The sequence below is a fragment of the Urocampus carinirostris genome, chromosome 4 (genome assembly GCF_059441175.1).
Source record: "Urocampus carinirostris isolate Australia breed hairy pipefish chromosome 4, RoL_Ucar_1.0, whole genome shotgun sequence".
Taxonomy (NCBI): Eukaryota; Metazoa; Chordata; class Actinopteri; order Syngnathiformes; family Syngnathidae; genus Urocampus; species Urocampus carinirostris.
Genome location: NC_142352.1, coordinates 47,919,649 through 47,946,652, shown reverse-complemented (window position 1 = coordinate 47,946,652; position 27,004 = coordinate 47,919,649). Strand labels below are relative to the sequence as shown.

The 27,004-nt window shown below is 42.1% G+C and overlaps 1 protein-coding gene and 1 pseudogene across 1 annotated transcript in view; both read right to left on the bottom strand.

The window, feature by feature from the left end:
- Window positions 1-27,004, bottom strand: part of smyd3 (SET and MYND domain containing 3) — a 166,549-nt gene that overhangs the window by 94,974 nt on the left and 44,571 nt on the right. The gene's annotated exons all lie outside the window — the stretch shown is intronic.
- LOC148368052 (U2 spliceosomal RNA) lies at window positions 16,685-16,776 on the bottom strand (annotated as a pseudogene).

Genomic DNA, 27,004 nt, shown 5'->3' with positions numbered 1-27,004 from the left:
AGAACCCTGTTCGAAAACTGATTTGTTCGATGACCGAAATCATTTTTCCCATTAAAAATAATGTAAATCATTTTAATCCCTGAACGTTTACCTTGAATGTTTAACGTAATCTTAAAGCTAACCCAGGCTAATCGTACGTTCGTGTTATCGTAATCTTCCGTACGAAAGATTACTTTAACATGAACGTGTAAAAATAAAAAAATCAGGTCGTTTACAAGTCATTTAGTACCCAGGTCTCCACAACAAGCGGTGAGCGGTTCATTGGAAAGGGGGCTCCGTTCCAACACCCTCAATGTTGGGCTCTGTTCCAACACCCTGAATGTTTACTGAATGTTTAACGTAAACTTAAAGCTAACCCAGGCTAATCGTAAGTTCGCGTTATCGTAATCTTCCATACGAAAGATTACGCTAACATGAACGTGTAAAAATTTAAATAAAGCATAAAGAAAAGAATTATGAATAGGATTTCTTACCTTTGTGGTGGTCAGCAGAAGGCGCAGACAAGATCAGCAATAGTTGTACACACTACTTTTCTTTTTTCACCTGTAGCAACTTTGCTGCTTGCACTGACTTTCTTCGGAGGTATAATTAGGGGCTAAAACACCCGTACGCCGCTAGGCATCGCACCCTAGCGTACGCACTCACGCATTACCGGCGTTCGAACTCCGATTTTTTGACCGAACAGCGAAGCAAGAATTTATCTAAATTTTTGGTTGGACTCCGATTTGTTCGAACTGAGAGGCGTTCGAAAACCAAGGTTCCACTGTACCACTTTAAACATGTCTCCCTCTCACAGTTACACAGGATAATCGGTACTCATTTCGACCTTCATTTTTTGCTAATAGTGGTTTCAAAACGAGGTGCAAGCAGAGTTCTTTTGTAAACATGTTGCAAAAAACTGTGAAAAAAAAGGTGGATGTGTTTCCCTTCAGCGGAGTGAGTGCATGTGAGAGAGAGGGGAGCGTGCTATGTGAGATCCACCCACCCATACTGCCTACCCAATCAAATTGTTCTGTGTGATTGAATAGCATTTGTGGGTAATTACAGTTCGTTGTGTGCATTTCTATCATAAAGGGTCCAAACAGTGAACATACATTAATTAATGAGCTTCCATATAAACAATTAATTAGTGATGTGCAGCCAAAATGGGGTCTGTTGTTGTGACACCTTGACTTTGAACTGTGTGTAAAACTGTGGACCCATTATGAATTCAGTGCCACTCTGGATATGCAGGCACCACACCAGACATTGTGCTTACTAAAGTTGGAATGCTGTTGAGGAATTTGAGCAAGTACCATCACATTGATCACCGAGCCATATGTACCGATGACATGAGCCATATATGGTTCGCAAACCATGGATTCCCAACCCCTGGTTTACGCACTCCAAAAATTAAATACAGTCCAAAACGTTAATAACAATATCACTTCGGATCCGGATATATTGAGTCTCAAAACTAGATGTCAACGGTAAAACCCAAACATCCACCACCCTTAATAATAGCTTTAACCCATTCTTTCATCAGTCTTTGTCAGAGATGTGACTGCAGCCTCCCGGTTGCAGTTTAAAGCTGTTTAAGCCACAGGGAGAAGGTAAGTGATGGAATGTCAGTGTCGTAGATTAATGATAGCCGGACGTAAAAGAGCAGAGCAGACAAAGGGAAAGCAGAGGAGCACATGGAGTCGTTTATATGTTTGCTGATTTTATGAGGCGACATGTCGGTCCAGCGAGCTGCATGAGCAATGCCTTAGCACTGTGGGGGCGGTTGCACCATAACAACAAGTTAACAAACAATAGCTTGCACCACAGACAAAAATATTTGCCAATTTAGTTGAAATGGAATTTTACTATTTTGGGGATGGCCTTTGTTATTCTATTTGATGAATCAAATAAAATTTTATTGTGTAATTATATATATATATATATATATATATATATAATAATAATAATAATTTCCTTGTATTGTCATTCTGTGTAACAATGTACACAGAACGAAATGTCGATTGCACCTGACCCGTTGTAGCGAGCCGATGCAGCCGCAGCCAACAGAGGGCGCCGCCGACCACTTTTTAAGTCTTAGGAATGACTCGGCCGGGGCGCGAACCCGAACCTCCCAGTCTCAAAGCGGGCGCCTTACCATCTAGGCTACATTGATATTTAGATTATATATACACGAGTATAGTATTTCTATAAAAAAATCATGATTTAGGGTTGGTTGGCGAAATACCACTTCCTACCTGAAATTCCACTGGCAATTTCACAAAGCAGAAAGTGCTAAAACGGCACAAATAATACAAACTGGCCATTTCAACAGGTTTAAAGCTTTTAAAGCGGCGCTGCCACGAGCAGCTGCCTTTTCCAGCAGCTGCCCTATTGTTTTATTGTCTGCTCCTATCTTGGTGTTTTTTCTTCCCGTTTTAAAACCACACTACGGATTACTCCTATCCTATGGACATGGGTTTTAGCGCACAAAAAATGCGTGTATTCAAGGAATTTCAACTCCTTGCCCTGAAGAATTCTCGTGCCGGCGTGATGAAGGGGCCTATCGTGGAAGAAGAGCCGGAGCTAGCGAAGCGGCTAGCGGCGTTATAAGTCTTCGGTACCATCCGTAATCATGGTTAATGCGAACTCACGACCAAATAAGATAATCGAGTGCTGGTGGAAAACATCGAAGCGCACAGGGAGCGCAGTTGCTGTGTTTTGCGGAAACGTGGCTCACGTTTAGCATTCCGGACGCTAACGTGTAGCCACCCGGAGCTACCCGGAGCAATCCGGCTTCAACGCCGCTAAACAGAGACACGAAAGCCGGGGGGAATCGGAGAGGAGGCGGACTTGCTAACACGAGGTGGTGTATCCCTGGATTTTCACAAAGAAAAGTTTTCCATCTGCCGCAGGGATGTCGAACTTTTGGACTGGCGTGACGTCATCCACTCCGCTACAAGCACCCCTAGGGCATCATGTTCATCTGTTAATAAACAACGGGGTAGACTGCTGGAAGTGTGAATTTCCCTACGGGGATGAATAAAGTATCTATCTATCTAATATTGTGCCACTACTATGACGGGACTGTCTAATATTGCTCCTTGAATACTTTAACAAACACCTACAACTGAAACATAAAACAAGCTGTTCACATTGGCTTCATTCATAAGCATGCATGATTACAGGTGGACCAGAAACTGATGCAAATCCTACAGAGCATGAATTGCAGTCTGTAGCACAAAGCATCGTTGCAGACAAAACGCCGGTCTACACTGCCAACGTCCAAAGCACACAAGAAAATCCCTCTCTCCCTCATTAGTCATCTGGGATTACAAAGAGCAGTAATAATGCAGTTGCATTAATCCATTCCACATGTCAGGAGTGTTTTCCATGCACTGCAAGACTATTGGTAAGGTGGCGACCATTAGCATAATGAATGATGTTATGGCACAAAACCCTGCCAGTCAAACATTACTCACCGTAACGACCGGCATGGTTAAGCACAGGGAACAGTTCATGTATACAATATTAAACTCCTCATTTGTTGGCAGAGGCAAAGGTGTGTGAGCAGCAAAAAGGAATGTAAATGTAAATCGTTGTGATGCACTTGGAAGGGATTTTTTTTTACACAGTGATAATCAGCAAAGACTCCCAGCCTTCATTCCTCAGGCAGAACAGATCGATGCATGCAATCACAGTGCCCTCTAAAGGTGGCCAAACACCATTTACAACTCCCACTAAACACATTATTGAACACAGCTAGACTATAAACATGGCATTTGAAATAGCTCAAGCAAATGTCCCTGAAGTAATTGTTTTTTAATCGGTTACCATGGAAACCCCACATTCATCCCATCTTGAGCACACACAGCCCCATCACAAAACCACCTCTAGAGATGCATGACGCCATTGGCGTCATGCATTGTGTAATTACTTAATTCTACCGCACTAAGTTGTGATGCATGTATGCATGCCAGCCACTGCAGTTAATTTGGAAAACACCGGAAGCGGCTCCCAGCAGGGTACTTCGCAATCTGCACAGCTGAAAATCACAGGCTCCATCAATATTTGAAAGGAGACACATGTACTGACTGTGCACAGAACAGGCAGCCAGATATCGCAACATTTTGAACCAAGGAACCATAGAAGCAAAATATTTCTATTTTGTTTTTGAGAGAAAGAGCCATACCATATGGTCCAAGAAAATATTCAGCAAAACCGCCAAACCGCTCTCCAGACCAGAGCAAATATTTCAGTGCATATTGTGTGATGTTAGCTGATTTGAAAAAAAAATTGTAACAAGTATAATGCTAGAGCCCTAAAACTTATACCACATTAAACTTGTCTCTCCCTCGAAATTACTTCGTCGAGGCCCTTTTGACCTTCATTTTTTTTCGGAAATAGTGGTTTCAACACAAGGTGCAAGCAGAGTTATTTTGTAAATATGTCACAAAAATCTGAAAACAAAGTTTATAAATGCATTTCGCTTCAGGCACGTGTGAGAGAGAGAGGGAAGCGTGCTGTGTTGCATAGCTCCGACTACCCCTAACGCTCACCCAAACAAATAGTCCTGTGTGCTTGGCTAGTGTTTGTGGGTAAATACAGTTTGTTCTGTGGAGTTTCATCATAAAGTGTCAATAGTGAACATAGATTATTTAAAGAGTTTTAATATAAATAGAATAGAATAGAATATACCTTTATTGTCATTGTTACAAAATGGGTTAGCATATTGTGACAACGAAATTGGGCATGGCACTCCAGTTCACATATTCACAGTGAGGATAAAAGAAACCAAGAAGATAAAGGAACAGAGAAGATAAGGTTATAGTTATAATTTACACAATATTTACACAAAGAAATGTCGGCAAGTAGGATGTTACATACAGTTGGTATCGTAATAGTTTGGTATTGTAAGGGTTGTGCAATATGCGGGATTATTTGGTGCAAAAATAGTCAACATAGTGCAAAAAATAGTCCACATTGTGCAAGGTGAGCAGTAAACATTGTGCAGTCAACATTGTGCAAGAAACATAGGCATGAGTACCATTTTACGTTCGTATGAGGTAGTGGGAGTTTTCAGTTTTTTGTGCGGTGTGTTGTAAGGTATATTAAATCTAGTTATTTGTAATTTTCTCTGTTATCTCTATTATTCACGTCACAAATGGCTCTGATGGAATGTACTTGAGTTCATACTATTTTTATTACTTATTCTCTATTTTTCTACTCTTTTATATGATTCTGTTTAAAATATATGCACACTTTCAGTCTTTATTTTGAAGGATACAGGAAAGTCATCTTGGTATGTTTTTACAACTGCTTGACTTCTTCCAAATAAAAACATTCAGGTCACTGGGCCACGGTGAGAAAAAGGGAGTCATTCAATGGAGTGGGTCCGTTTTTCTCCCCGCGGTTACTGGAGGCCTCCTGTTGATATCAAACCTGCATCTTCCTTGACTCTCATATCAGCCAAAGATTAATATCCCAAATTAATCTGTCATTTTGGTGCCGAAACCCGGGACGTGACCCACAGCAGTCGTCTGACTGAGGAACGGTCTGGAGGGAGAACTTTTCAACAGTTTTTTTTTTTCAAACAAAGGACCACCTGACTGGTTCTTCTTTTTCTCTCTCCCATCGAGTTTCAGTCAACGACCTGGGAAAACCGTTCTTCGAACAAGGGGAGGCTGATCTGATCAATCAGGTGGGATGCATTTTTGATATTAAGATTAAAAATAATTAAGGAAAGCCATAAAATGAAATAAGAGGTTGACAATTGAGGATTCATTAGCGAATTATTAAATTGGTTCGAGGGTTGTGCCTCACCGAGTCAAATATGATTGTGTATGTCCATATATATGTATGATACATATATATATGTGTGTGTGTGTGTGATTCATATATTGACGAGCCGATTATCGGATTCGAGGATTCGCCTCATCGCTAACGGTGTCGGTAGCCTGTACGATTGATTACTAGTCTCAATCGAATGAAACTAGAGGAATAGGCCTCGTTTCAGTTGCTGTTAACGGAAAGTTAGACGGCACTTTTATGATATTACTAGAGGAATTTGCCTCGTAAATCAGAGAGAGAAGACAGGCATAAAGTGGTTCGCTTTTGAGAATATATATAATCTCTGCAGTCGGCAGAGTCCTCTGTTTGAAATCGTCTTAAAATGAGCAGGCCAAAATAAAATAACCCAGAATAAATACGTGGCTTCATTAAAGTGGGGAGTATTATAGGAGTCTGTCTGTGGGCCCTATGTCTGTCTGTGTACGTGATTTATGTATCTGAGCTGTTAGTTACTTTTTGCATGTCCCTAACCCCTCCCGCATTCCTCTGGTGTCCTTTGTCTTATGTGTTGTGTACTGCGCATGCGCTCGCCGGCCCACGGAATTATTCCTGCGTTTTGGAGGGGGGGAGAAAGAGAGGCAGAACAAAGGATTCCTTTACACTCTCCTCTCCTTTTTCACTTGAAAATTGATAATTTAAGAAAGAAGAAGTTAGGTAAAATACAATTTGGTAATTTTACACGGATAAATTAAAAGCAATACCAGGAAATAAAATTAATAAAAAAAAAAATTAAAAAAAAGGCCATTTTTAGTTTAAAATTAGCAAGTCAAAGTTTAATAAGATCAGGAATAAGCTATTGAGAGATACTTTTCTTTGTGGGTGACATTTGTTTAAGAAAAAATGGGCCAGGCCCAAAGAAAGATGCTAGCAGAGGACCCAGATGTGAAATTTATGAATAGAATACACCCTGATAGTTCAAAATATTTGGAGAAATGGCTAAAGAAAGGTTTTAATCAAAAACTGAAGGAAATAGAGACAAAGCTCGAATTGAAAACTGAGTTAATTCACAGGAGAAAGGAAAGGGCTAGGAAGGGAAGAGACACAAGTGAGATAGACTCACAGATAGGAATATTACATCTGTGGATTGATCAGAGTAAGAAAAGAAGGATGGATATTGCTAGCAAGGAAGAGAGAAAAATGTTACGCATGAAGATTGAAGCAGAAGAAGAAACTGGGGTGAATGGAGAGATAGTCAGGAACAGAGTGAGGAGAGAACAGGAGCAGAACGAAGCGAGGGTTAGAGAAGAGGAGTATCAACGTACGGCTGTCAGCGACAGGCATAAGAGGGATGAGCGAGCAAAAGGAGGAAAAGTTGGGGGTGAAGAAAGAGAAATTGAAAAGCACCACTCTCCAATGGGAGGCCGCACCAGAGGCAAGACTTTTCAAGCAAAGAATGAAGAGATGAGTACATCCGCTCCAAAACAAACGGCGAGGATCAACATAACCACCACAAAACCAGCCAACTTGTACCCCCAACTGCCTGATTCGTCCATACCAACAAATCCTATATATCCAATGATAGCTGTTGCAAATCCAGCTTTCGGAGTTTTGGGCCAAGAAAGACAAATTCACGTTTATCGCCCTTGGACCCAAACTGAGATGAAAGAAGCCTGTGCTTCCATCCCTCCTTTAGAGCAGAACGTGGGAAGATGAATTGAAGCACTTAGGGAGCTTGTCAACAGCTACAGGTTAAATGGCCCAGAAATTGTGACGGTCCTCAGATACCTTTTAGGATACAGGGTAGGACGGGTTATGGGGAACTTCAACCCCCTCGATGTCAACCAAGTCGCACGTCCATATGGAGATGATTTGACTGCGGATTTCACCCAAATTATGGACCGAACAAGAGAAGCTTTCACCAAGCCACCTGATTTTAGCTTCGTCACCCAATGCCGCCAGGAAGCAGGAGAATCAGTCAGGCAATATGTCGAAAGGCTGACGGAGAAAATGAGAAACTGCAGTGGAGTCCAAGAAGCTGAAGCCCCGGATACACCTTTCCAAATCATGCTAAGGTCGGCTTTCCTAGATGGTCTGGAAGACAGCATCGTCAATAATATAAGAAAACATCTGATCACCTGGAGAACAGCCACAATGAGTGATCTAGTGACACACGCCATCCACGCTGAAGATCTGAAGAGGAAGAAGCAAAGCCAGACAGCTGTTTTCACCATAACAACACTACTTGAAGGTCTTTCCGCCGCTGGAAACACCCCATCTGCGCCGATGTATTATGAAGAAGGAAGAAGAGGTCGTGGAAGAGAGTACAGCCGGTTAACCGGAAGAAGGAAAAGACGTCCAAAGAACAACAACAACTGCTACAATTGTGGAAAATATGGACACTTCGCAGATGAGTGCAATTCCAAGCCGAAACCAAGACATTATCATAAAAATAATAATCCTCAATCATCCGAAGATTGACTAACCGACAGAGAGATAGACAAGGAGGAAGATGAGGAGAACTTTGATGAGACTAAAGATCTGCTACCAACTCCCATTCTGGATCTCAGTGTATAGTACCGTTAGGATTACAAACCTATTTTAAAAATGTTTGTAGATCTTGTTTGGTTTGTTGCCGACACAACGTCCAAAGTAACATTAGGCCAAAACGAGGGAAGACCCCAGCTGGGACTTACCCTTTTGAAATCGTACATATGGATTACATTGAACTGTCTAAAAGTGGTCCATATAAATACTGTCTTGTGCTTGTTGATTCGTTTTCAAAATGGGTAGAAATTGTACCGTCAAAATATAACAATGCACTTTCAGTTGCCAAAGCCATTTGTAAACACATCATCCCAGAGCATGGCATTCCAAGAGTGCTCTGGAGTGATGTCAATGACATTATTGACAACATGGCTACCCATCTGGGTATAACACTCAGATACCACTGTTCCTATCATCCACAGAGTGCAGGGCTTGTTGAAAGAACTAATGGGACAGTTAAACTAAGACTCAAAAAGACAATGGAAGAAACAGGCAAACCATGGCCTGAATGTCTAAGTCTAGTTAAAACATATATGAGAATTACACCAATAAACACAGGCATCACACCATTTGAGGCTGTGCATGGCAGACCTTTCCACCTTCCAATGTGGGAAGGTCAGCCATTCTCAGAAGAAAAAAACCAAGCAGATCCAATGACAGAGTGGTTATGTAAACTATTTAGAGAGAAACAAGTTGTGTCTGCAAATGATCTGCCGCCTGGTTCTATTCCTTTGTTTCAGGAGACAGTGACTCCTGGTGACCTGGTGCTCATAAAAGTGGTGAAAAGAAAGAGCTGGTCCAGTCCACGTTGGGACGGGCCATATACAGTCCTGCTCACCACGCCGACAGCTATCAAGATAGCTGAAAGAGACACCTGGATTCACCAGAGTCACTGCAAAAAAATCACCGAACTCAAATAAACATGCTTGTCACCATCCTAGGGTGGGGACTCATCCTCACCCTGCTCCTCTTGCCAGCCCAATCGATGCAAGCCAACATCCGCACGAAAATTTGGGGTCCAGAAAGCCAACAAACGACATGTCCTGTCATAAAGCCAATAGAAGGGGAATACACCTGGTCTGGAGGTCCGGTATATCCCTAATCATGGCCCTCCAGACCAGGATGGCAGTTGACCTCGCTCTGGCCCCTCAAGGTGGTGTATGTGCACTGATAGGAGAACACTGCTGCACCTACATCCCGGATGAAAACACATTGACCCAGGAGAAGGACGTTCAGCCGGGATGGCTCGATTGGCTGTACTCTGGCAGCTGGTCCCAGATTCTGGTGAAGATCCTGGCACCATTTGTCGGAATCCTAGTGATCTTTATTCTCCTGTGTGGCGTATGTTCTTGCTGCATCGTGCCCATGACAAAGAAGATGGTGTCAAGAATGTTTATTGCTCATATGTACCATTACAAATTGATTTCTGTCCCACAATACTCTGATGATGATGATACTGACCCAGACAGCGTTGTCTAATGGACTTATCCCTACGAACTAAAAGGGAAAACCCCCTCACTGTATACACCACTGACACACGAAGATCCGAGTGGGTAAGGCCGGTCGGGCCCCTGCTTACACCGTCGTCGGCAGGCGACCTACGATGTCACACAGGCTCGGGTTAGGCCCTGTGGGGACCAACGCGCAGGCAGGATTTCGTTTTGTTTTTTTTGTTTTTTGTGTGTTTTGGTTTTTGTTCGTTTTAGCTATGATTCTTAAAGTTAACCATCACTTATTACTACTATGTTTTCTATGTTTTATAAGAAACACTCTCGACCTCATAAAAACGAGGTGGGAGGAGGGGATTTTTTTCCTTTACGAAGGTTTTTCGCCCCTCCACAAAGCTACCTACCTGATGGATTTCTTAATGATGTGTAAACTTGAAACCTCTGGTATTGTTTTCACGGATGTTCTTCGAAATTTACAACAGGGGGGAAATGTAAGGTATATTAAATCTAGTTATTTGTAATTTTCTCTGTTATCTCTATTATTCACGTCACAAATGGCTCTGATGGAATGTACTTGAGTTCATACTATTTTTATTACTTATTCTCTATTTTTCTACTCTTTTATATGATTCTGTTTAAAATATATGCACACTTTCAGTCTTTATTTTGAAGGATACAGGAAAGTCATCTTGGTATGTTTTTACAACTGCTTGACTTCTTCCAAATAAAAACATTCAGGTCACTGGGCCACGGTGAGAAAAAGGGAGTCATTCAATGGAGTGGGTCCGTTTTTCTCCCCGCGGTTACTGGAGGCCTCCTGTTGATATCAAACCTGCATCTTCCTTGACTCTCATATCAGCCAAAGATTAATATCCCAAATTAATCTGTCATTTAATCTGTCATGTGTTTAGGGTGGTAATGGCTCTGGGGAAGAAACAGTCTCTGAGTCTGTTTGTTTTTGTTTTGTGTGACCTGTAGTGCTTGCCGAAAGGCAGCAGGTGGAAGAGGTGGTGGCCGGGGTGAGAAAAGTCCTTGATGATGTTTTCTGCTCTGCTGAGGTAGCGAGAGCAGGCAATGTCCTCCAGACTGGGCAGAGAGCAACCGACGATTTTCTGGGCTGTTTTGATGACCCTCTGGAGCGTTTTCCTGTCTGCTGCTGTGCACCCAGCATACCACACCGTAATGCAGTATGTTAGAATGCTCTCCACTGTGGTTTTGTAAAAAGTCACCCGCAGCTGCTGTTTTAGATTTTTTCCTGAGCACTCTCAGGAAATGTAGTCGCTGGTGGGCCTTCCCTACCACCGCTCTGGTGTTTGCAGACCAGGAGAGGTCGTCGGAGATGTGCACACTCAGGAATTTGAAAGAGTGGACTCTCTCTACACAGTCTCCTTTTATGATGAGTGGTGCTGGATTCCTGCCATTCCTTCTGAAGTCCAGTATCAGTTCTTTTGTTTTTGTGGCGTTCAGTATGAGGTGGTTTTTCAAACAGCACGGTGTGAAGTGCTGTGTTTATGGCGTCGTCAGTGGAGCGGTTTGCCCTGTAGGCAAACTGGTGGCGGTCCAGTGTGAGTGGCAGGGAGTTTTTGATGTACTGAGACACTAACCTCTCTAAGCACTTCATGACCACAGGCATAAGAGCGACAGGCCTGTAGTCGTTGAGGCTTTACACTGCTGACTTTTTGGGGATGGGAATGATGGTGGAGGTTTTGAAGCAGGGTGGGACGGTCGCCCGTGACAGGGACTGGTTGAAGATGGTGGTGAAGACCCCAGCCAGCGGATCGGAACAGTCCCTGAGTACCCTGCCTGGTGCTCCATCCGGGCGAGCTACCTTCCTGGGGTTTACAGTTTTCAGCACATGCCTAACTTTATGCTCCTGAAATGTGAGTGTGTTGCTGCTGGTTGTTGGTGGGTGTGATGTGGCTGTTTGTGGCCTTCCAGCTTCAAAGCGAGCAAAGAACTGATTAAGGTCCGCAGCTAGTGAAGCATCAGCCTCAACCGTTGCCAGGTTGTGGCCTCTGAAGTTAGTGATGTGTTGAAGACCCTGCCACATCCTCCTCCATTTTTTTTACAATTTTACCGTACCTTCTAGAAATTATTAAATGACTGACACTCAAAACCATTTTCGTATTTAACAATTGTTTCCTATGTTGTTACTTCCCTTATAATTAACTTTCTTGGGACCATCCCTGGCACCGTGACTAAACATAGTGTGATAATGAGATATACTGGACTGTCTCAGAAAATTAGAATATTGTGATAAAGTTCTTTATTTTCTGTAATGCAATTAAAAAAACAAAAATGTCATACATTCTGGATTCATTACACATCAACTGAACTATTTCAAGCCTTTTATTATTTGAATATTGCTGATTTTGGCTTACAGCTGAAAAAAACTCAAAAATCCTATCTCAAAATATTAGAATACTTCCTCAGACCAAGTAGAAAAAATAATTTTATAACAGCAAAACTAAATCAAACATTTGAAAAAGTCCATTGATGCACTCAGTACTTGGTTGGGAATCCTTTTGCACGGATTACTGTATCAATCCGGCGTGGCATGGAGGCAATCAGCCTGTGGCATTGCTGAGGTGTTATTGATGCCCAGGATGCTTCGATAGCGGCCTTCAGCTCATTTGCATTTGTAGGTCTGGTGTCTTTCATCTTCTTCTTAACTATACCCCACAAATTCTCGATGGGGTTCAGGTCAGGGGAATTAGCAGGCCAATCAAGGACAGTGATGCCATGGTCAGTGCACCAGTTACTGGTGGTTTTGGCACTGTGGGCAGGTGCCAGATCATGCTGGAAAAAGAAATCCTCATCTCCATAGAGCTTTTCAGCAGATGGAAGCATGTAGTGCTCTAAAATCTCTTGGTACACAGTTGCATTTACTCTGGACTTGATGAAACACAGTGGACCAACACCAGCAGCTGACATGGCTCCCAAAACCATTGCTGACTGTGGGAACTTCACACTGGATTTCAAGCAACTTGGATTTTGCTCTTCTCCAGCCTTTCTCCAGACTCTGGCGCCTTGACTTCCAAATGAAATGCAAAACTTGCTTTCGTCTGAAAAGAGGACTTTGGACCACTCTGCAACTGTCCAGTGCTTCTTCTCCATAGCCCAAGTCAGACGCTTCTTCCGTTGTCTTGAGTTCAGAAGTGGCTTGACCATGGGAATACGGCTATTGTAGCCCATTTCCCGGACACGTCTGTGAACTGTGGCTTTTGATACCTGGACTCCAGCTTCAGCCCACTGTCTTTGAAGCTCCCTCAAATTCTGGAAGCGGCTCTTCTTCACAATTTTGTTAAGGCTGCGGTCATCTCTCTTGGTTGTGCGGCGTTTCCGGCCACATTTTTCCCTTCCAACAGACTTTTTGTGGATATGCTTTGAAACTGCACTCTGTGAACAGCCTGCTCTTTGAGAAATTTCTTTTTGTGTCTTACCCTCCTGATGGAGGGTATCAATGATGGTCCTCTGGACAGCAGTCAGATCAGCAGTCTTCCCCATACTTGTGATTTAGTTTACTGAACCAAGCTGAGTGTTTTTAAGGCTCAGGAAACCCTCGCAAGGTGTTTTGAGTTAATTAGATGATTCAGGTGATTAGTTGAATAGCCTACTTGTATACTTTTTCATGATATTCTAATATTTTGAGATAGGATTTTTGAGTTTTCTTAAGCTGTAAGCCAAATTCAGCAATATTAAAATAATAAAAGGCTTGAAATAGTTCAGTTGATGTGTAATGAATCCAGAATGTATGACATTTTTGTTTTTTTAATTGCATTACAGAAAATAAAGAACTTTATCACAATATTCTAATTTTCTGAGACAGTCCAGTATACCTAATGCCTATTCAAACGCTCTTTATGTCCAAAGTGGCCTGATGGTTCGTATTTGGCGCTCTCCTGGTCCCTATCTATGTTCAATCCCCATTGCCACCATTGTTATGCAATTGTGGTCAACAATTTGCAATTTTATCTTTCTATAAGGCGCATCAGATTAAAAGCACACGTTTAAATTTCTGGCCAATTTTTTGTTTTTTTGGGTGTGCCTTATAGTATGGCAGGTAGTTTTCAAATTTTGGACAGGTAGTGATGGAAAAGAATAATCCAAGCGCAACAAGACAGAAATGAGCTGCAAAACGGCACTATGACCTCAACCAAGAGATGATTTTTATTTTTTTAAATCTATTGATTTCTCTTTTTAACTAAACTTTTATTTATTTATGTATCCAGTAAGATATTCAAAATAATATTTGGTTCATCTATTGATAAAGGTAAGCCTGCAAAAAAGAATTATCTTATTATTTACTAAATTCAGATTAATTAAATCACAGTACTCTCAAACGGAATTTTATACAAAATAACAGTGTAGAAAACAAATTAATAATCAAGCACTTGATTGGTTGTTAATGTGTCAGAAATTAAAGTAAAAGCTAATTGCAGCTGAAACCTCTGCGTTGCGGTTGCGTTTACTGAGACTTCAAAAACAACTCTATCAAGATAACAATTTTACAACTAATTTCAAAAAAAAGAAAAAAAAAACTACGACATATAATGGATGACCATTATTATAGATGTATATTTACAATACGTATGTTAATTTATCATTTTTATAAGTATATTTAAAAGTATTTTAGTTTGGTTGAGTCCAATCAAGATTTGTTCCAACGTTAGCTAAAGCTTTATTTTGATTCAACACACAAAAAAACACAGCGGCATATGAGGGTTGACCATTGTTATAGATATATAAATTATAAATATATATATACATTTGTATATCGTAAACATGTACGTACGTATATTCTAAAATATTTCAGCCTAGATTTGGTCGAATGTTAGCTTAAGTTTTATTTTGATTAAACCCCAAAAAAAACACAGCGGCATATAAAGTTTAACTATTAATATAGATATATAAATTATAAATACATATAAACTTGTATTATGTAAACATATGAGAATATTTTAAAATATTTTAGTTCGATCAAGATTTGTTCCAATGCTAGCTCAAATTTTATTTTGATTCAACACAAAAAAAAAAGAAAAACACAGCCTCATATCAAGGATGACCATTATTGTATATTTATGTTTACATTAGGGCAGCACAAAGGGGCGGTGGTTAGCGCGTGTGCGACACAGTTCTGAAGTCATGAGATCGAACCTCCTGTGTGGAGTTTGCATGTTCTCCCCATGCTTCCGTGGGTTTCCTCCGGGCACTCTGGTTTCCTCCCACAATCCAAAAGCATGCATGTCAGGTTAATCGGCCGGTCCAAGTTGTCTCTAGGTGTGAATGAGCGTGTGAGTTGTCCGTGTCTGTGTGCCCTGCGACTGGCTGGCAACCAGTTGAGGGTGTCCCCTGCCAACTGCCCGAAGACAGCTGAGATGAGCTCCAGCACCCTTCTGAGGATAAGCGGTACAAATAATGGATGGATGGATGTTTACATTACACATATAAATGATTAACAAATATAAATATAAATATATTCTAAAATATTTAGTTTTGTTGTGTCCAATTGAGATTTGTTCCAATGTTAGCTCAAGTTTTATCTTGATCCAACAAAGTTAATGATACTTAGTAGTGGAGTACACAAAACAGACAATATTTACTGCACGAATGAGAATAGAGAGAAATTCAAATAAAAAAGGTTTACAAATAGTCAATTAAGTCAATTAAGCATATACAGTGGAACCTCGGTTTTCGAATGCCTCTCAGTTCGGACAAGTCGGAGTCCGACCAAAAATTGAGAAATTCTTGCTTCGCTGTTCGGTCAAAAAATCGGAGTTCTGGTAATGCGTGAGTGCGTACGCTAGGGTGCGATGCTGAGCAGCATACGGGTGTAGATCACTCTTTTCGTGACCAACTGTTATCGCGTGCGGACGTGCTTCGTTTTGCTTTTGCTTTTAATATAGGTGTACGAAGTGTTTCAGCCCCTAATTATGCCTCCGAAGAAAGTCAGTGTAAGCAGCAAAGTTGCTACAGGTAAGAAAAGAAAAGTAGTGCGTACAACTATTGCATTTAAGAGAGAAATAATGGCAAAATATGAAGGAGCAATAATTTTCCTTCCTCCTCCATCCCTCTCCCCACCGCCTACCTGTGCCTTCTGCTGACCACCACAAAGGTAAGAAATCCTATTCATAATTATTTTCTTTATCCTTTTTTTTTTTTTTTTTTTTTACACGTTCATGTTAGCGTAATCTTTCGTACGGAAGATTACGATAACGCGAACGTACGATTAGCCTGGGTTAGCTTTATGTTTACGTTAAACATTCAAGGTAAACATTCAGGGTGTTGGAACGCATTAAAACGATTTACCGTGAATTCCAGACTATAGAGCGCACCTGATTATAAGCCGCACCCACCACTTTTTGAGTGATTTGACACTTTTGTACTTACACAAGCCGCACCTATGTATAAGCCGCGGGCGCCCGTATTAATGCTTGGACACAATCACAAGTTTAATCCTGTCCAGGCTGTAAGTTCCACAATTGTAACTTCGGGGGGGGAGGGGGGATTTTGTAAGGTTTATTGTTCTATATTCTTTATCAATTATCCATTATCCGTTATCGGTCAAATCATAATACGCTACAAAGCCCAGGGGCCGAGACACTTGCTTTCAGCCAAGAGGCTGAGTCAAGGTCCTAGCCACAGAGCCAAGCAGCGATCATTGCAAATGCACCGTTCCCGGAGGTACTGCAATACCGGGCCGATGCGTGGAGTGGACAGAGCAATCTTTTATTCCACAATTGTAACTACAGGGGTTTTGGGGTTTTTAAGGGTTATTGTTCTATCTTCGTTATTCATTATCCATTATCCGTTATCGGTCAGTTCATAATACGCTACAGAGCCTAGGAGCCAGGACACTTACTCTCAGCCTAAAGGCCAAGCTAAGGTCCTAGCCCTAAAGCATTGCTGCGATCATTGCGAATGCACCGTTCCCGGAGGTACTGCAATACCGGGCCGATGCGTGGAGTGGACAGAGCAAGCTCTTATTCCATCTCCGGATTGCAAAAATCAAAATCCAGAAAACACCCAGCTCAACAAGCTCTAGAGCTTACTCCAATCTACTAGACCACTTGTGATTTTTTGGTTTGAATAAATTTATTGACACTAATAACAGAAAACAATCATGACAATCTCAACAGCAATTAAGCACATTCACAATATTATATTCCAATATGAGGTTTTTAACAGCAAACACAATGTGAGGTTTGAACAACCCTTCTCGAAAATCTTATTAGCAATCAATGATCTTCCTTCCCACGATGGCACAGGTTTGGTCTGGATCAACCAAGTCTCCCAAGACTACAGACATTCGTGTTGCTAGAAGCTTGCTGAAAATTTTACAGTCCACGTTTAAAAGCGTTATGGGTCGCCAATTTTTTAAGTCAATTTTGTCTCCTTTTTTGTGCAATAGAGTAACTATCCCTATTCTGAAACTGTCTGGCATATTGTCTCGACTGGAAAATTCGTTAAAAACAGTAATCAGATCTGGTGCTAAAATATCACAAAAAGTCCGGTAAAATTCGAGGTTGAGTCCGTCCTCCCCGGGTGATTTGCCTTTTTTTTATAGTCTTTATGCAATCATTCAGTTGGTCTTGGGTAAAGTCCAATGTTAAAAAGGGGTCTTGACGCACTGATCTTGAAATATGATCTAATACATGCCCCATTTCATTCTCATGTGTTTCTTTCTTTTCAAATAATTTTTTGTAGTAGTCTTCGACCAATCTGGTTATTTCACTACTTTCTTTTGTTATTTGCCCGTTTTCGTTTTGAAGTTTAAAAAGCCCCTCATTTTTGCTCATAATTTTTTTTTAAAATAGCGTGTACATTTTTCCCCTTCTTCTATTTCTCTTTCTCTGCTTCTTATTATGATGCCTTTGCTCTTTATTTCCGCCAAAGCGTTTAGTTCTTGTTTGGTCTCTTTGATTTCATCATTAAAGTCCATCCCCTTTTCTGTTAGGATGATATAGCGTTGGAGTCTTCTTTGTAGTCCCAACATGCGTTTCATCTCTTTAAGTTTCTTGTTTTTCCCTGCATTTTTAAAAAAGGTCTGTGTTCGCTTCTTTGTCATTTCCCACCATTGTGCTCGTGAATCATACGAGTCTTGAAGGGTCTGCCAGTCTTTGTACAGCTCCCTGTATTGTGCGGCTAGAGCCTCATCCTCCAGCAGGGAGCAGTTTAACTTCCACAAACCCTTCCCAACAGTCATACCTGAAGGAAATGAGAGAGAGCAGGACAGTAGCAAGTGATCGGGAAAAAAAAAACAGGAATTAATCTTGCATCACTCTGTGCTAAACCCCTTGTAAATATGTAGTCTATTCGAGAGGCTCTGGCATTGTCACTACTGAACCAGGTGAAGCCCTCCTCTCCTGGATGTATGGATTTGAAACAGTCCACCAGTTTAAATGTCCGGCACATGTCTTGTAATAAAGTTGATGTTTTATCTACTTTAAACTCCTCATCGGTCCTCTTTCTATCCTTCCTACTTAGGATGCAATTAAAATCTCCTCCCACGATTAGTGGTTGATGGCCTAGCATATGCGACTGGATGTCCTCTAAAAGTTCGTACCTGAGTTGTCTGTCGGCATGGCCGTATATGTTAATGAGGTTAAAATCATTCCCTATATAAGAAAGTCTTGCTAAGATTGCGCATCCGTCTCTCATCACAGTACTCCACTTTATGATGAGTTGAGGGTTGTTTATTAAAATGGCTACCCCATCGTTACGGTTTTCATTCGAGCCACTCCATAATGACGGATATGGCCAAATCTCTTCCCACTGTTTATAATTTTTTAGAAAGGGGATGCAGCATTCTTGTAGTAAAAACACATCCGTTCTGATAGTTTTTAAGAACGATAAAACACTGTGAGCCTTAACCTTTGATCTCACACTTCTCACATTGATAGTAGAGAATGTAATGTTCATAATTGTTGTTAAAGTATTTAAACTAGTTAGACAAAACCGGGGGATCTGAGTCCATTCTTTGGTGATCATCGAGAGTGTCACCTGTGTCAGACACATCACTTAAGAGTAGTACCTCATTTGGAGACTCACCGGGGAAAACTCTGGAATCCTCTGACTCTCTGTCTGTGGTTCCAGGTCTTCCCCTTTTTTCTGGGTTAGGGGGTGAGCCAGAGGACCTATCAAGGGGTCTCTTACTTCCCTGCCCACAAAGGGTCAGATTTTTTCCCTCCCCGACTTCCTCCGTCTCAACTTCATACAGTTCCCTTGTGGGCTTATTCATCGGCAATCGGCTTTCTTCTAAATCTCTTCTCTTTGTTTCCGGTGTTTTCACCACTCCCAATTTTGTCTTACTTTTACCCCTCTTTCCAGTGCCCGTATGGGTTTTTGGAGAGTCGTTCGCCTTCTCGATTTGTTTGTCTTCTCCAAATCCCGGCAATGGCGTAGCAAACAAATTTGCTAATTTGGACTCTCTTCCAGGCCCTTCCTGATTAATATGTGTTTTTGGAGTGGCAGTTGCCTTTTCTATTTGTTTGTCATTTCCAAATTCAGGTATTTTATGAGAAATCAAATTAGAATTTCCAGGTTCTTCCTGATTCAAATTTGATTTTTTGGTCTCTCCTCCACTTGTGATACATAGATAGTATACAAATTCAGAACCACAGTTGACATCGCATATAGAAACTGATACCCGTAATTAAGGTATAATGCAGACTTGCAAAGTCGGGGTCCCGTTGAAAGTAATCCAAGGAAACAAAATGGATACTTCCAAAGTTAAGGGTGGTAAAAATATATATCCACTATTGTCCGATGCGACAACAGACAGATCTACCGGTAACTCAGCTTTACCACATTTCCCATCAGCCCGCATTTGCTCCGCCCTTTATTTTTGATTAGTCCGCAGAACACACAACAGAATATATCTCTAAAATGAATACATTACAAAAATATACAGTTGCAAATACATATTATACATTGTTACACATATTTACGAAGAAAGACGGTACACCGAGAGAGTTTTCAAAGCTTTAATAATAATAATATAACTTTCATCCCAGACCGTGCCTTTGAAAGGTACCAACACGCTAGTAGGATCACGCTTGCAACATATCAAACATAGCTGTGAAGAAAAAGCGTCCTGTAAATGTAAAATTCACGAAGCTACAATTGTGGAAATTAGAGCCGAAATCGTAAGAATCGGCTGTGATTTTTTTAACTGTGTGCTTCAATGAAGGACACTATCTATGGAGTTACAGGATTGTGCTCAGTTGATTTTTGCAATTGGGAGATGGAATAAGAGCTTGCTTTGTCCACTCCTCGCATCGGCCCGGGATTGCAGTACCTCCAGGATCAGTACATTCGCCTTGATCGCTGCTTGGCCATGTGGCTAGGACCTTGACTCATCCTCTTGGCTGGGAACAAGTGTTTCAGCCTCTTGGCTTTGCAGTGTATTATGATTTGACCGATAACGGATAATGGATAATTGATTAAGAATATAGAACAATAACCCTCTACAAACCCGTCCCTCACGGTAGATCGTCTTCAACTTCCTTCTCATAACCATCGCCATCAAGGGCATCTTCCTCAGTATCGGAACGTACCTTAACTTTACAGAAAATATACGCTAAAACTTTTGATTGCAGTCTTTCTTGGCACACATGTACTACTGGTCTTAATCTTACCTTTTAAATCCCTGCGCCGCTGGTGGCCGTTAGAAAAATTCCATAAATTAGCCGCTTCACTGAATAAGCCGCAGGGCTAAACATTTGGGGAAAAAGTAGAGGCTTATAGTCCGGAATTTACGGTACATTATTTTTAATGGGAAAAATGATTTTGGTAATCGAACAAATCGGTTTTCGAACAGGGTTCTGTTTGTTGCTGTGGCTATTTTTTGTTGTTGGCTCCCAGTTATCCTGAATGCTTTTGTTTAGCCAGCCTTATATTTTTCCACCGATTGGTAGCGGTTAGCCCTCTTTAGCAGCCAGCTAGGCATTCTCCACCAAAACTTGGCTTAAAACACTCAAAACCTTTTCGACTAATCAACATGCAAACCAAGATCGTGCCTGGCTTGCGATGGGGCCGGTGTTACCCTAAAGACGTCACAGCTCAGGATGACAATGACAAGACAGTCTTTCTTTAAAATGCTTTATGTCTGAAAATAATTGGAATATACAAATAAAATATTCATAGATATTATACAAAAAAACCATGTACTATTTTCTCACATTTTCTATGTTTTAGAGTTTGGGTATCCCTTTGAAAGTCAATTTCAACTAAATGTGACTTGTAAGTGATCTCCTGTGTAAATGCGCTCATTCTTTGTGAAAGTACTGATTGATGGTAACGGTGGAGCATTTTCGTCCCCCAAATTTCAATTAAATCCAAAACCTCACTTTCCCTTCGTTGAATATTGTTTGTGTGGTTTTATTTGACGCTGATGCTATGTTGGCTGTTCCATGAGTCACAGAATTAAACTGTACATGTTCCATGAATGTGTATTTTAGTGTTTTTGTCCACCATGATTGTTGATTTGCATGAGCATCCTTGCACCTCATTAAACACAAAAGAGTGATATCTGCTTCCTATCTATGACGTGCAGGTCGTCTAAATAAGTGTCAACCATTCACACAGAAACCGCACTTCAAAAAATCTGATATGTATCGGATTTAGGACCACATATGAAAGTGGCCTTGGTCTGGTGTGAAAAAAAACGGTTATATGCCGTTCAGACTGACATAAGTCGTGTTTTGGGGAAAAAAAAACAGACTTCCCTACATTGTGAACCAGTGTTTAATAGTCACTGTATAAAAAAAACCATGGGAAATCAAATATTTTTCCCTAGATGAATGTTTTCAGTCAATCTTTTAATATTTCAGCAAGTGTTGCATTAAAACATCCAGCATAAAATGATCACATTATAAAGCGCAATAAAAACAGCGCAATTCACAGCTCCTGAGAAAAAAGGGATTTAGACTCGTTCTCGCTATATAGGAAACAAATGGCCATGAGACATATTTAAGCCTTAAACGGCCTATTAATAGCCTTAAATACCTCAACAATGCGTATGACTCCACATATACACACTCCAGTTAACACACTGTGAGTGTACACAAGTGCTTGACTGCAGCAGAAACTTTAGAGCGTTTGTTATAGGATTACGTGTTGTGGAAGCTCGGAGAGATAAACGCATGAATGGGGCCAAGTGACTTGGTTGGAATTTGCATTGCTGACCAGCCAACATCAGAGTGTGGTGCTGCTACACATGGGGAAACACATGTAAACACATCCAAAAATATATTTTGGCAAAGCCAGCACAGCAAACTGAAGATCTAATGGGTTGGATACGAGTGCAGCACACTTTTATGTACGAATGATTTGAAGGAAATTAATAGATGGACATTTCAAAACTAATTTGCTGAGTCATAAAATGAGTGCATTAATGGTCCAAGGAACGGTGTTGCATTTAGAATTAGATTAAATATCAACTTTATTTTCATTGATATCAACGTTGTGAAACATTGTATGAAGCGAGATTGGATATTGCACTCAAGGGTAAAACATGTTAGTTCACGGATGAAACCAAGGAAAATATTTTTTGATTGCGCTACAAGTTTGACTTGGAATTTGCTACAAAGATAAAATGACTACTTCTGGATTAATTTACTAGGTTCCCTGAAAAAGATGAGAATTTTATGTTGACAATTTCAGAATAGAATAGAATAGAATATACCTTTATTGGTGTACCCCAGGGATCTGTCTTAGGTCCTCTTCTCTTCATCGTCTACCTCTTGCCACTTGGTCATATCCTCCGCAAATTTAATATCCACTTTCACTGCTTTGCTGATGACACCCAACTCTACCTCTCCTGCAAACCAAACTCCATACTCCCACCTCCCTCCCTCACCTCTTGCCTTTCCGAACTCAAAACATGGTTCACAACAAACTTTCTTAAATTAAATGCAGACAAAACAGAAATCCTCCTTCTTGGCACCAAATCCACTTTATCCAAAGTAAACAATTTCTCTCTCAACATCGACAGCTCCTTAGTGTCCCCCTCCCCCCAGGTCAAGAGTCTGGGCGTCATCCTGGATAGCATGCTTACCTTCCACTCACATATCAACACCATCACCCGCACTGCTTATTTCCACCTCCGCAATATTACCAGACTCCGCCCTTCCCTCACCCCCCGCACCACTGCTATTCTCGTCCACAGTCTTGTCACATCCCGCCTTGACTACTGCAATGCTCTCCTCTTCGGCCTTCCTCAAAAGTCCCTCCATAAAATTCAGCTGGTTCAAAACGCCTCTGCTCGCATCATCACAAAAACATCTTGCTAGCAGCACGTCACCCCCGTTCTCCAACAGCTAAACTGGCTTCCTGTTCAGCATCGCATCAGCTACAAACTGATCCTATATACATATATGGCCATTCACAACCTGGCTCCTCCTCACCTGTCCGACCTTCTCCAGGTGCACGTCCCCCACTCGCTCCCTCAGATCCTCGTCCTCCCTCCGACTGTCAGTGCCCCCTGCCCACCTGAGCACCATGGGAGCCAGAGCCTTCAGTCGCGCTGCTCCCAAGCTTTGGAACAATCTACCTCCGGACCTCCAAAACTGCACACCTCTCTCCACTTTTAAGTCCCGTCTAAAAACACACCTGTTCAGGACTGCCTACAACACATAGCTTCTCCATTTCCTATGTTTTTATGATTTTATGTCTTATTTTTATTTATTATTTCGCTTACAACTTTTTAAATTGTATTTTTTTCATTGTCCGTACAGTGTCCTTGGGTGGCCTGAAAGGCGCTTTTAAATAAAATGCATTATTATTATTATTTATTGTCATTGTTACAAAATGGGTTAACATATTGTGACAACGAAATTGGGCATGACACTCCAGTTTCACACATTCAGTGAGGTAAAAAACCAAGAAGATAAAGGAACAGAGAAGATAAGGTTATAAAACAAGAAGGATAAGGTTATAGTTATAATTTACACAATATTTAAACAAGAAATGTCAGCATGTAGGATGTCACATACAGTTTGGTATCGTAAGGGGTTGTGCAACATGCATTTGGTGCAAAAATAGTCATCATAGTGTAAAAAAATAGTCAACATTGTGCAAGGTGAGCAGTAAACATAGTGCAGTCAACATGTGCAAGAGACATAGACATGAGTACCATTTTACGTTCGTATGAGGTAGTGTTTTTGCAAGACTTTTTCAGTTTTTTGTGTGGTGTCTGTTCAGGGTGGTAATGGCTCTGGGGAAGAAACAGTCTCTGAGTCTGTTTGTTTTTGTTTTGTGTGACCTGTAGCGCTTGCCGGAAGGCAGCAGGTGGAAGAGGCCGGGGTGATGATGTTTTCTGCTCTGCTGAGGTAGCGAGAGCAGGCAATGTCCTCCAGACTGGGCAGAGAGCAACCGACGATTTTCTGGGCTGTTTTGATGACCCTCTGGAGCGTTTTCCTGTCTGCTGCTGTGCACCCAGCATACCACACCGTAATGCAGTATGTTAGAATGCTCTCCACTGTGGCTTTGTAAAAAGACACCTGCAGCTGCTGTTTTAGCTGGTTTTTTCCTGAACACTCTCAGGAAATGCAGTCACTGCTGGGCCTTCCCTACCACCGCTCTGGTGTTTGCAGACCAGGAGAGGTCGTCGGAGATGTGCACACCCAGAAATTTGAAGGAGTGGACTCTCTCTACACATTCTACTTTTATGATGAGTGGTGCTGGACTCCTGCCATTCCTTCTGAAGTCCAGTATCAGTTCTTTTGTTTTTGTGGTGTTCAGTATGAGGTGGTTTTCCGAACACCCCGTTGACAGTGACTCCACCTCATCCCTGTACGCCGCCTCGTCCCCTTCAGAGATGAGGCCGATCAAGGTGGTTTCGTAGGCGAACTTAATGATTGTGTTTGTGGGGTGGGTCGGTGAGCAGTCGGAGGTGTAGAGGGTAAAAAGCAGGGGGCTCAGTGCACAACCTTGGGGGGAGCCAGTGTTCAGTGTTAAGGTGGGAGAGACGTGGTTACCGAGTTTCACGGACTGTGGGCGGTTTGAGAAGAAGTCCATTATCCGGTGGCAGATGGAGGGAGAGAGTCCTAGGTGTGTGAGTTCCTCCACCAGGATCTCCGGGATAATGGTGTTGAAGGCTGAGCTGAAGTCCAGAAAGAGCATTCTGACGTAGCTCCCCCGGTGATCCAGGTGTTTCAGCACAGTGTGAAGTGCTGTGTTTATGGCGTCGTCAGTGGAGCGGTTTGCCCTGTAGGCAAACTGGTGTGGGTCCAGTGTGAGTGGCATGGCGTTTTTGATGCACTGGGACACTAACCTCTCGAAGCACTTCATGACCACAGGCGTATGCGCGACAAGCCTGTAGTCGCTGAGGCTTTCCACTGCTGACTTTTTGGGGATGGGGATGATGGTGGAGGTTTTGAGGCAAGGTAGGACGGTCACCTATGACAGGGACCGGTTGAAGATGGTGGTGAAGACCCCAGCCAGCGGATCGGAACAGTCCCTGAGTACCCTCCCTGGTACTCCATCCGGGCCAGCTGCCTTCCTGGGGTTAACAGTTTTCAGCACTCGCCTAACTTCATGCTCCTGAAATGTGAGTGTGCTGCTGCTGGTTGTTGGTGGGTGTTATGTGGCTGTTTGTGGCCTTCCAGCTTCAAAGCGAGCAAAGAACTGATTAAGGTCCGCAGCTAGTGAAGCATCAGCCTCAACAGTTGCCAGGTTGTGGCCTCTGAAGTTAGTGATGTGCTGATGAAGACCCTGCCACATCTTCTCGGGTCATTTCCAGCGAAGAGGTGCTCGATCCTCCTCGTTTAGGCTGCCTTTGCTTTCTTAATGCCTTTCTTCAGGTCAGCCCTGGCCACACTGTAAAGAGCCTGGTCTCCAGACCTGAAGGCGGTGTTGCGGTGTTTGAGGAGGGTGCGCACCTCGCTGGACATCCAGGATTTTTGGTTTGGGTAGACCTTGATTTTTTTATTTACTGTGACTTCATCCGTACAGTATCGAATGCAGGATAAAACAGTGTCAGTGAATTTCTGGAGGTCATGGTGTTCAAATACCTCCCAGCAAGTTTGATGAAAACAGTCCTGCAGCTGAGAGAGGGCTCCCGCAGGCCACGTTTGTGTTGTCCTTGTTACAGGCTTTGTTTTTCTCCGGATGGGGGTGAATGAGGGGGTGAGGGAAAGACATAGGTGATCGGAATTCACTAGGTGGGGGAGGGGGGGAAGCTTTATATGCGTTTTTGATGTTGCTGTATACGTGGTCCAAAGTTTTCCCCCCCTTGTTGCACAGTTCACGTGTTGAAAGAATTTTGGAAGTACAGTCCTTAAACATGCCTTATTAAAGTCGCCAGCGATAATGAAAGCTCCGTCGGGGTGTGCAAGCTGTTGTTTGTTGATGGCAGCCAGCAGGAGGTTTAGTGCTGAGCTAGCGTTAGCATCCAGAGGGATGTAAACAGCTATCACAATGAGCACAGTTAGCTCTCTCGGTAGATAGAATGTCTACACGATACTGCTATCAGAAACTCAGGAGGACGGATTCAATGGCAACGGTTATGGCACGAATACAGACGACGAGAGGGCTTACCCAAACCACACTAACAGGGGATGTGTTAGAAGCAAAGTGCCACTGCGGGAAAATCAGCAAAAACGCAAGGCGCCTCAACGTACATCAACCCGGGACTATCTGTGGTAAAGGGGAAAGCAGATGCAGTACATGGTGGAAACACTCAGTGAGACGTAGGAGGACTCCAGTCAGTAAGCATCCCACAGTACAGGAGACCTCTCCGCATCTGCCGCACTCTCGACCACAGAGTCCTATGTTACACAACCCTGGTGGGGTAAGCCGGCTCTGGATTAGGAGGGAGAAATTTAGCTGGGGACCAGGAGAAGATGGGCAGTGACTGGCTATCACTGCCGGCCCGCTAACTTGAGGGCGTTGTGGTTCAGGGTTGAAACGCCCAGTGGCGGTTGGACACCATCTGATGACATCTTCTCCTTGTTGAAAGCTACAGTCACTTTTTGGGGTGACTGTTAAGAGTAGCACTATTTTGTGTATGTTACAATTAGTCAGTTGTTGCTGACCAAAACAAGACAAAAAAGATCTGTTTATCGACTCAAATAATGCCTAAAATACTTGATTTAAAATCAATTAAAATTTAAGAAAATAAAAACAGGATTACATACAATAAATATTAGAAAAACTGACAAGTACGAATGAAAATGGACTGACTACATTTTAAAATGTTTTTTAAATCAACTTGAAAAAAAATGATTTCTCCCACAATA